Genomic DNA, 11,640 nt, shown 5'->3' with positions numbered 1-11,640 from the left:
GGGGAGATACAGTGCTTTTTTTCTTTGTTTCTTTTTTAGGTCTATTGCTTATATGCTATGTCATGCAGTGGAAAGAATGACACATTTCATCTGTGAATAGCTTAGGAGAAAAAAGGGAGACCTAAACTTAATTTATAATTAAAATTTAGGACTAGTCTGTCCTTTTATATAACTTTCCCTGAAAAAAGAGAGTTATACTAAGTGGAAACAGTTTGTTCATCTAAAAACATTAAATTATTTGGCTCTATCAGAGCATTTTTCTTAATTTTATTTATTTATTTATTTTTTCCCCCCAAAGCCCCAGTAGATAGTTGTATGTCATAGTTGCACATCCTTCTAGTTGCTGTATGTGGGACGCGGCCTCAGCATGGCTGGAGAAGCGGTGTGTCAGTTCGCGCCTGGGATCTGAACCCGGGCCACCAGCAGCGGACAGCGCGCACTTAACCGCTAAGCCACGGGGCTGGCCCCTGAGCATTTTTCTTAATACTCAAAATTTAGGAGTCCAGCTTCACCCATCTTCTACCAAACAGCATGCATTGTTCTTGCTTGTTAAACAGTATAAACAGCATTTCTTAAGATTCCACTGTGATGAGGGGAGAGAAACTTTAGCTTATCTACTTAAAAAAAAGAAAAACAAAACAAAATTCACTTAAATGCCAAGAAGTAAGAAAATAAATGCAGACTACTACAGAGATGATTCATTTGGAAGCTTTCTGTTTGTTTGCTTTTAAATAAGATGCTGATTGGAAATAAAAGGAATTAAAAGCCTAGCTCTGCTCCATTTTTTTGCTTTCTGGCTTAGGGAATACAATTTCAGAAACCTGAGTTTATTCAGCGGTTATCTTAATTTGGGCAGTAGAAAAAGGAACTGGGCCAATATCCCTGGTGATGGACTTCTAGGTAGTTTCCAGGGGTTAAATACCACTATTCTTCTTTTTCTGTCTCGCAAATAATTTTTCCCAAAGTGCACATGGTCCCAGGAATGTAAGATGACTTTTCCATTGTTCTCTTGGTAAGGGGGCAGGATGGGCATTTGAATCCTGAACTATTTTTTAATAATAAGTATATATGTATGGGTGCCTGATTGAGAAGAGGCGGACTGTGGTGGCTTTGTAATGTAATGTGTCTACTTGGCTAGGCTGAATTACACTTCCCAGAATTCCCTCTCTGTATGTTTCTGGCTAGAGTGGACCACAAGAGACATGCTTATGCAGATTTGGGCCTTGGAAGGGAAACAGCAGCCATTTTGTAGCTCATGTGATAGCCTATCTGCTGGCTTACCTCGCCGGCGTGGGACAGCAGTTGGATCTGCCACTGCTCCATCTTCCCCTGAATCCTCCAGCTTTTCCAACTCCTGGGCTACATATATGATGAAGGGGGACAGCTTCCCCTGCAGGATATCTATACCGTCAAGGTCAGAGGCCGTGGTTTCAGTCCGTCTTCATGGGTTCTAGCTCACGCTTGAAGGTTCCAGCTTGTACTTGCTTTTCCCTACTTTACATCTATCTTCCCTTCCAGGCTGCCTTCCCTGAAGTCTTCAAGCTCCAAGATTAGGTGTAAAGACAAGAGCTTTACAGAGACTGCTTAAACAGTTCCCACAATTATGTAAGACTAGATATGATATATATGATATATACATACACACACACACACGGCTCCTAGGGAGTTCTGCTTCTATGATTGAATCCTAACTGTATTATATTGATTTTATAGTTAGGTAAATGCATTATCTTCTTTGGGTTTGCACTTCCAAAAACTTTATCATTTGGAATGGTATATTTTAGGTTGGTTATGTAAATTTTGTACTTTGAAGATTAAGTAAATTAAACTCAATACCTGAATTTTGAAGAACGATAAACTTGATCAGATGAACAGCTTGTTCACATCTTTAAGCTTTTCACAATTGCCTAACTTATAAAAATTGCTTTCTTTATGACAAAATAAAAAGAGATAATATACACATACTTGTCAGAAATATGGAGGTAAATGTCAGAGAGATCAATTTAACCAGTTGGGTCGTTGCCTCTGAGTAGCAGGAAGTGATGATGGAGTGGGAGCCAAGGGTGTCAAGGAGCTGTTGCTATTGGTATAAGTCTTTTTTAGCATTATTTGACTCCCTACACTAGTTACATGAAATATTTTGATAAAAATAAACATTGGTTACAAGAAAGTTTTAATAAAAAGCAAAATCCATGCCACCTATCTGTAATAGGGCAGGCAAAAAGAAAGGAAATAGGAAAGGTTATCGTTTGAGTTAGACAATAGAATTTAGTTCTGGAGAGATTCCAATACAAGTTGAAAGGAAGGTCAAGTTTGGAGAAGAATATGAACCAGTAAGATTTAAAGGGATAAGAGAATGAGCTCTTCCTTCTGGAAGAGTCATTTGTTACAAAAAGAAAATCTTGGCAGCATATTCTCAGACTTCTCTCTCCTCCCCACCTCTGCCTTCTCTCATATACATCTAGTGTACTACATGGATCCAAACCTAAGAAATTATTAAAACAAGATAACACACTGAAGCGGCTCACTTCAGAGCTATGTTTCACAGACCTGAGGAGCCTTGAGTTCTGAGACTGGTACAGCAATGGCCATAAACAATAATTTTCACTTAAGAAAAAACTCTGATTCCTCACATGGCTTGATTATATTTTAGCCTCATTCATTTCCTTTTTGTGACTCAAGCATTAGGATTTCCACTCCTTGCCAACTCTTCCACATCCCAGTTTGACCTTTCCCTCAGCATTTATTATTTTCCACCCAAGTTCATATGCAGAAACATGATTTGAGAATATCAGGACAATTTAAGTCAAGGCAACAGTGAAAAAAGTTAGGTAGCTAATCCTTTAACGACCCCACCTGCCCCCCAGCCCCCCAAAGAAGTAGACGGATGAGAGGTTTTAACAAGGAGAAAAAAGATAAGGTTGGGAGGAAAACAACAAGAAAGGTGTACGGAAAAGTTCTGGGGAAATGTTCCACTTTGGCAGAAGAAAAACAAATTGTAAATTCAGCAGCTTTGCTAGTCTTATTTCAAATCAATAAAATAGTTAGGTATTATCTCACTAATTCACTTACATCCATTTTAGAACTGCCTGTTCCTCCATAGTTTGTAGCTTATTCCTCAAATCATTTGGTAATTCCAGCTACAGAAATTTCTAATGAATCCAATGAAGTCTGAGCACTAAATGAAAAGGATTATAATACTATCCTGCCTTCCCACATAGTTTTTCCTTCCAGAGACATAAAACATTTCACAGATACTTTCTCTTTTATTCACCAAGCGTTTCTAAGACTGCAACAGAAGGTTGTGGATCTTAAGTCATGTGAATTGTCAGGAAGAGAGATCCAAATTCCAGACTTCAAGTTCTGGACTTTTTCCACTGAACTCTGCCACTTTTCTACATCCAATGACATACTTTCCAGACTGCGGTTCCTTCTGATTAAGGATTGTTCATCTTCCTGATTCCTAATTCCCAAGGAATCTCTCATAGCGAGCTTCCTCCAGGTTGGTTTCATTCCATTCATCAATCCCTTTGGATACAATTCCTCAACCAGTTACAAATTCAGTCAATACCTGTTCTTCCTGACTTCTCATCAAAGAGTTTCTACCCTGGCCTCATGGTCACATTTGTAGGTTCTTTTAGAACCGTGGAATGGAAATTGTCTGGGCCTAAAGACAAGCTCATTTATCAGACTACATACTCTTCATTCCTTCTCACCTACTCTGAGTTTTAATTTCCTTTTAGAGATGTTTGTTTGAAATCATTTTTTCCAAGAGAGCAAGTCAAGAGCTTGGCAAACAATGTGAGGGTTTGACTGTTGTCTTAGTCATTGACTCAAGGACTTTCAGTATTCCTTGCTCTGTGACTCGGAAAATAATTTTTTTTCAAATTTATTTTTCCCCCAAAGCCCCAGTAGATAGTTGTATGTCATAGTTGCACACCCTTCTAGTTGCTGTATGTGGGACACAGCCTCAGCATGGCCGGAGAAGCGGTGCGTCCGTGTGCACCCGGGATCCGAACCCGGGCCACCAGCAGCGGAGTGCGCGCACTTAACTGCTAAGCCACGGGGCCGGCCCAGGAAAATAATTTTTTTGTGCTTTCAAACTGCATATTAATAAAACTGGAATCTCTCCAATGGCAGAATAATTACTTGTTTTAAAATATTATAAGACATTGATATGAGAGGGGGTCCTAGCTTCTTAAATGTCATTGACTACATGCAATCCTTATGTTTATTGACAAAAGAGGAAAATGATTAGAATGTCTGTGTGTGTGTGGAATAGGCTGTGTTGGGGGTGAAATGAATGGTAGATGAATCATTCAAAATCAACGATTCCATCAGACAAGCCATTGAGAAGTAAGACGGATGTGCCACTTGCTGGCTCCTCATATGAAACGGGTCCATTACTTTTGGCTATATTTCAATAAATAAAATTAAAAGAACTCTTATTTCCCCACTTGAAGGTATTCCCCAGATGCTCTACAAAACTTACGCATTAAAATATATGATACAGTGGGCCACAGAGTCGGCAGCACCACGGCTTTGGCAGTGTGAGGACTGTAGGGCAGGGGCACCCATGGAGGTTGAACGAGGCAGTGTCTATGAACGACCTGATGAAATGTAAAAAGAAGATGACGATGTTCTCCAGGGCGTCAGGCTGCTGGAGGAGCTGCTGCCCAAAGGAAGGGAAAGGGAGCAACGAGGCTGTATCTTCCACCTGGCGGAGGGTACTACACTCAAGGAACGTGAAGAGGCCCTAAGATACATGCAAGGGTTGCTGCAGGCCGAGCAGCCAGGCTAGGGAGTTGGAGAAAGGAGAAAACTGTCTCCGGCCTTCCTCCTTTGTCATCTCCTGTCCCCCCACTCCCGACCATCCTTATCTCTAGCCCCTCACGTTTTGCTCCTCGTCCCCAGGTCCCTCTGAATTCCTGGTTCTTAAGACCTCTTCCCTCCTCCATGTTTAGGCCCTTTCAGTCTCTCTTGTAATGACTTCCCTCCCAGCAGTTCCCCCCCAGCATCCTCTCACTCCCTCACTAAGAGCCTTCCTGAGGAGATTTAGGAGATACCCAAGTTGCATGATGTATAAATTCTCTCTTGGCATGGATTATTTCTACGTATGAAAAAAAAACCAGTCTAATTTATGTTCATTCTTAATAGAATTAATTTTGGAATTTCTATTTTTTAAACCAATTTCTCAAATTTTGCCATTGCTCTGATAATGGAACAGTATGAGGCAATATAAAATAAGGGCCAAATGGTTCTTATGCAGGTACTTACGCAGGGAAGAGAGGTGGAAGGAGAGGCCTATGACATGAATTCACTCATCCCCCCTGTGTGACATGACAAGAAAACTAAGGAAGCCCAGACTGGGCAAAAGGGAGTAGAGATGATAATGGCTCAGGATCCTTTGATCTTTTGCTCAGTATTACATTTCAGTTTGGTGACAAAATCAGCGCAGAATCCAGGGCTCCAAATTTGTAATTTCATTGTGTCCATGAAGCACATGAGCTTAAGAACTCAGGAAGAGGAGCTGGAATCCTGGCTCTGTCTCTTACTGTAAGTGTATGAATTTGCAAAAGTTACTTAGCCTTTTTGAAACTGTTTCCCTATCTGTGAAATGGGGATACATTTGCTGAGAGGACTAAACAAGCTAACCAGGCAAGGCCAGACAGAGTTTCATGAAGGTTAGCCTTCTTGTCTCCCTCCTTAGCCCTTTGCTTGATAGCTGGAGCAAACCATAAGGATTGCACAACTCCAGGTTCCCAGAGCAGATTAAGGGAAGGAAGGTGGCAAATCCTTATCAGGAATTTAACCTCCTAGCCTCTTTGCCCCTGGCTCAGTCATACTTATCTTTGTGCTGAGATAATTCTCGAAACCTGTCTGGAGCTCAGTTCATTCCTCTGTGGGATGAAGAAATAACAATCTATGCCCTTAAAACACAGGTTAGATAAACACCAATTAACATTTATAAAATACAATGTTACCCAAAGATGAAAGTGCAGAGTCAAAACACATTTTCAGTAAATGCTATTATTGGACAGGGCAGTGTTTTTCAAAATCTGGGGTGTGAATTGCTGGTGGTACACAAAACGATTTTAGGTGGGAATCGGTTGCAGCATAAAATGACATAAAATACACAGAGAGAAAGTTACTCCTTTTTCAGTTGTCTTTGATTACATCAAGAAGTAATTATTTTGCGTCTCTAACACTTGCTTATATCTTTCTTTAAAAAGAGAGTAAACCTCAGGCTCCATGCTTTCAGCAAGAGGAGTAATCAAACAAAACAGAAATATTTCCAAAGTTTTTATTTTCATGTTATCTTCTAATTATAGCAAACAATACTGGTTTTCCATTTATGATAATGGCAAAAAAAACACTTATTTTTAAAATATATTACATATTAGACAATTTTTAATTTTAAAAAATGACTTGATTCAAATAAAAGTATTAAGTAAGTACTAATACAGATAATATGTGGATTCAGACAAATTGAAAAGGTAGTTTGCAAATGACTGAAGTTTAGGAAACACTGGCCTCATGGATGGGGAGTCAGGGTAGCCGGATTCTGGTCCTACCTCTGGTAGTAACTTACTGTGACTCTGGTGAAGTCACTTGGACCTCTCCGAGGCCCAGCTTCTTCATCTGGATACCAACAGGGCTTTCTTAGGCAGTCTCTCAGGATCCTTCTGGCTGTAATACTCTAAAATTTGAAGGTCATTAATCAGGCATTTTCTGTTCTTTTGGATAAGAATCAATTGCTCTGTCTTCCCACCCTATTTTCTCTCTATACCCCACTTCAGGCATTTTGATATCTAAACCAGAAGGAATATGGATCTCCATTTTATTAACACTCATAAATATAACAAATGCATATCCTATTCCAAAAATGCAAAAGAAAGGAAGGAAGTCTTTGTAATGGAAAGAATACTAGATTTTGAGGGAGATGACATTCATTCTGGTCCGCACTTTCCCATTTACTGACAAAGTAATCTTAGGTAGCCTTAAGTTCCCTTTAGCACTGAAATTCTATGAAATCCAAATGAGTCTATAAAAAGGAACTAGATCAGCCGAGAATTCACTTCCTTTCCTTTCTAACTGAGATATTTAACACCCCAGAGTAATATTTTATTACAGACTCAAAGCTGAAAGGAGATCTTCATTTTAACTCTCATTTTGATATTAGCATGGTACTTGGTACATAGTTGGTAATCAATAAATATTTAATGAATAAATAAAGAGTGGCTTTTCATGAACATGAGGCCAAGAAGAATCACGTTTCATCAGGTAAGACCTTAATTAATTCAAAGAGAGTTAATTGAGCACCTACTATTTGGCAGCCATATTTGCCAGGCATTATACCTTTTTATCTTCCATAAAGAGCAAGATGATGGGCTGGCCCGGTGGCACAAGCAGTTAAGTGTGTGCGCTCCGCTGTGGCGGCTCAGGTTCGCTGGTTCGGATCCCAGGTGCGCACAGACGCACCGCTTGTCAAGCCATGCTGTGGTAGCGTCCCATATAAAGTGGAGGAAGATGGGCATGGATGTTAGCCCAGGGCCAGTCTTCCTCAGCAAAAAGAGGAGGATTGGCAGATGTTAGCTCAGGGCTGATCTTCCTCACACACACACGAAAAAAGAGCAAGATGAAAAAGACACGACCTCTGTCTTCTGGTAACTTATGATTCTTTTGAGGGAGATGGCATATATACAAATAACCACATTATGCTAAAAGAACTACAGTGCAATGAGAAAAGTGCTAGGCTTCTTATGAGCAGAACTCTGTCTCATCCTCATTCTTCCACTAAGTAGTTGTACAAATATGAAAAAGTCATTTGTACAATCGAACATCAGTTTCATCCCCTGTAATATAAGGTTACACTGTATGATCTCTAAGGTCCCTCCAGCTATAGGTCTGAAAATGATTCTATGCCTCTGAGAAATTAGTTTAAATGCTTAGTCTTGAAGACCCTTAACTACATATTGGAGATGATCTCTTCAATACATTTATTTTTCCAGTTAAAACTAATTAGCAAAGTCAAACAAAATGTTTTTTATTGGCTTCAATCCACAATTGCCACAATCTTTGAACTCTCCTACTAGCAAACTTTCTATTTTGACTGCTCTTTGTTTTTTGTAAAGACAGTAATGTGAACACCTGCTTTCTAAATTAACCTCAAATACCCTTCTGGGAAATTAGATGAAAGATTCAATTCAATTCCATTCAACAAACACTTATTGAAAATCAATTATGTGCAAAGTCCTAAAAAACGATTCCAAGATAAAGAAAGGTCACAGCCCTTAAGGAAGCTACAACCAAGCAGAGAAAATGAAACATTTCCATATGTCAAGAGAATCCATTTCATAGAAAGGAAAAAATAAATTCAGAAAGTAAAACAATATGGACGATAAAAAAAGAACTTAAAAAGAAATGATGTGTATTCCTGCTTGGAAATCAGTCAGAAACCCCTCAGCCTAAAAATACTATGATCTATAAACTAGCAAGTAAAGGCATCAATCAATAGGAAGATCTTGCATTTAAATCCATTACACAAGGGCAAGACTGGTTGGCAGGGGCCAGAATCTCAAGTGGAGATAGCCTGTGAGCTGTCCGCAGGACTCTCTGGGTCCCCTGGACAAAGATTCAAATTCTAGCCAATGCCCCAGGCCCTCAACCAGAAGGGAGAAACAGCTGACTTAAAGGTCTGCCAAAAAAGCCAGGCAACCGGAGATGGGAAGACTCAGGAAGCATTTCCCAAACAAGAAACAAAAGACCAGCGGGGGAGGACAAGTAAGAGAAATCCTTGAGTTTTGTGCAGTCGGTGAAGGATAATTTTCTTCCTCCTCATAATCTCTACAGAATGGTCACAGACAGAAATATTCAGAAAAATGAAAATGCAAAGCCCTATCAGAGGAAGAGAAAAATGACTGATACGACAAAAATCTCCATTATAGTGTGGAATATTCCATTTTATACAGGTTTCTCCTGAAGGTCGAGCTAAAGGACACAGCCTGCACATAAGTGCCCTGAGTCCAGGGGTAAGGAGAGGAGGGAGACGGAGCTGGGTTAGCTCAGCAACAAGCATATGGAATCCTACAGAACACGAGATGGGGGGCCTCCTGCTTACTCTTTTAGATATAACAACACGATAATTTCCCATAAGCTGCCAGGAGCATTCTGGCTCAGACATAGATGTAGAAACATCTAGACTGGCTGAACCACTTTTCACACTTTTGAGCCCTTCTGGGTATAGTTGTAAACTAAGATCAAATTATACATTTTTGAAAACCCATGCTAATATTCTCATGCCACACTGTCAAACACTCCATGAAAATGTGAAATCAGAAAGAAAAGTGAAAAATCAGAAAGCAGGGTAAAAGCTGGGGCACTATTAGACACTTCATCCCCAGCAAGACTACCGCAGCCAAAAGGAGTTGCCTCCAGAATTTTCCTCTGGGGTCTATTATTTTTCCAGCATGTTCCACAATTTTCTCTTACTGTTTATTAATACACGTGTTTATGTGTATCAATTATGCTTATCTTGTTGACTCCTGAGCAAATTCCACACTCTTCAATCTAGAATACCATACTCAACTCCACAAATCCCATGATTTGAAACTCCTACCCCGCACCCAAGCACAGAATAATTCTGGATGAATTCTCATGCTTTGCCTAAGGTTTAGGCTGGAGTAGTTTTAGTAACAAGAGGTCCAAAAAGCAAAAACAAGCAAAGAAGGAACTCTCCTATTGCTTAAACAATACAGGCTTTCCAAGCTGTTACTAACTTTTGTTTGTTTGTTTGGTCTTGGTCAATACAGAGTCAAAGAATGATGGCAATCTTTTTCGTCTTTGAGATTTAACCACGTTAGGGAACAATAAAATATTCGGTGGGCTTCAAACCCCTGTTGTAAAAGTTATTTTTTTCCCTTTATCTTAGTCATGTTTGGTTGTTGTTTTAAGTAAATATTGCTTCCCTTTAGTTATAGGAAGAGGACACTTACTTTCTTCTCTCACCAAGATACAGGTTTAGAAATAAGATTCTGAAGAAATCTGTCCCAGGAATCCTTATTTAGAGTCTCGTCTGTTAACTTCAGAGACCCATATGGATGTACATCTTAACAGCAATCCACTTGAATTGCTCTAACTTTTGGTGAACACGGATTCTCCCACAAAAGGCCACAATGGCGAACTGGTTAGATTCGTGACATCAAGAGAAATCTACCCACAATGTCCATATGAGTAATGAAAAGTTAATTACAGGAGAAACCCACCTTTCTGCACTATTAAGTATTATGTATTCCAGGGGAGGAAAGGAAGAAGTTCACCTCCAAATGAAGTTAAGTTTACCTACAATGATGTGGTGAAAAGTGTTTATCAACATAGAAAAATATGATTTTATAATATGAAAGCAAAAAGGCAAGATACAACTTTCATGTTGTCGTCTACTCAAATGCTAATTATTTACATATGCATCATTATATTTACTCTCCTTGAACAAAAGAATGTAGAAATTATTGCTCCCCCTCTTTTATGCTTACGTACCTCCTTGTCAGTATAAGAAAATGGTGTAGAAAAAACATACCCTTAAGTGGTATAATTATATGAAAATGCCAGACTGTTGATACAACTTTTTGCTGAGATGGGAGAAAATGGAATAAAGGAGGATGCAAATTAAAAAAAAGAAAAAAACTTCCACTTCAAGATAGTAAATGTTGGTTCAAAAATTTTGAAAGAGATAATATCCACATAAAAATTATGAGTAAATTGACCTTAGCAAATAACCACACAGCAGCAATGTTTTCTGAGTAACTCAAGAATGAGATTCAAAAGAATGAGTCTTTAGTGGTTGCATCACCTTTGTTTTGGAAATTAACGCTTTCCAGACCTTTTATTATTTTGATTATACATACAGTTAATGCTATTTTTATGGCTCTTTGCCAATCCCTTATTTTTATGAGATTTTGATCTTTCAATTTTGCAGTTAGCTTGGATTACTATATACAAAAATAGTATAACCCTTACATAGTACTCTGTGTCAGACCCTGTTCTAAATGCTTTTCTTGTATTAACTCACTTATCCTCAAAACTGTGAAGGTGGTATTATTACTATCCCTGTTTTATAGATGAGAAGACTGAAGCACAGGGAGGCTAAATAACTTGCCGAACGACACACAGCTGGGAAATTTTAAAAAGACTGGAAGGAACTACACCAACGCGCTGGTGGTGGTTTCTCAGAGTGCTGGGTTATAAAGGATTGTTAAGAGAGAAGACATGACAAGATCTTGAACTAAGGCCGCTGAACTGGAACAGACAGGACAGACTCCAGAACAATTTAAGAGAAAATACTGGCAGCGCTTGTGGACTGATGGATTTCATGTGTGGTTGAGCGAGGAGGAGGAGTCTAAGAAGACTGGCCTCTGGCTTGGATGAGTGGGTGGACATGTTCACTAGAGCAGGGAATATAAAAGATGGAGCAGGTTTGGGAGAGAAGATGATGTGCTCAGTTTTGACATGTTGAGCTTTATTGTAAGTATTCAAATATGTAACTTTTAAGCTCAAGAGAGAAGTCAGGTCTGGACTTGAGAGTCTTCACATCCGGCTGATAGTTAAACCCAAGAGAGGTTGCCATAACCCAAGGAGAAAAAA

This window comes from Diceros bicornis, chromosome 18 (assembly GCF_020826845.1).
Source record: "Diceros bicornis minor isolate mBicDic1 chromosome 18, mDicBic1.mat.cur, whole genome shotgun sequence".
NCBI lineage: Eukaryota > Metazoa > Chordata > Mammalia > Perissodactyla > Rhinocerotidae > Diceros > Diceros bicornis.
This window is presented reverse-complemented; position numbering follows the sequence as displayed.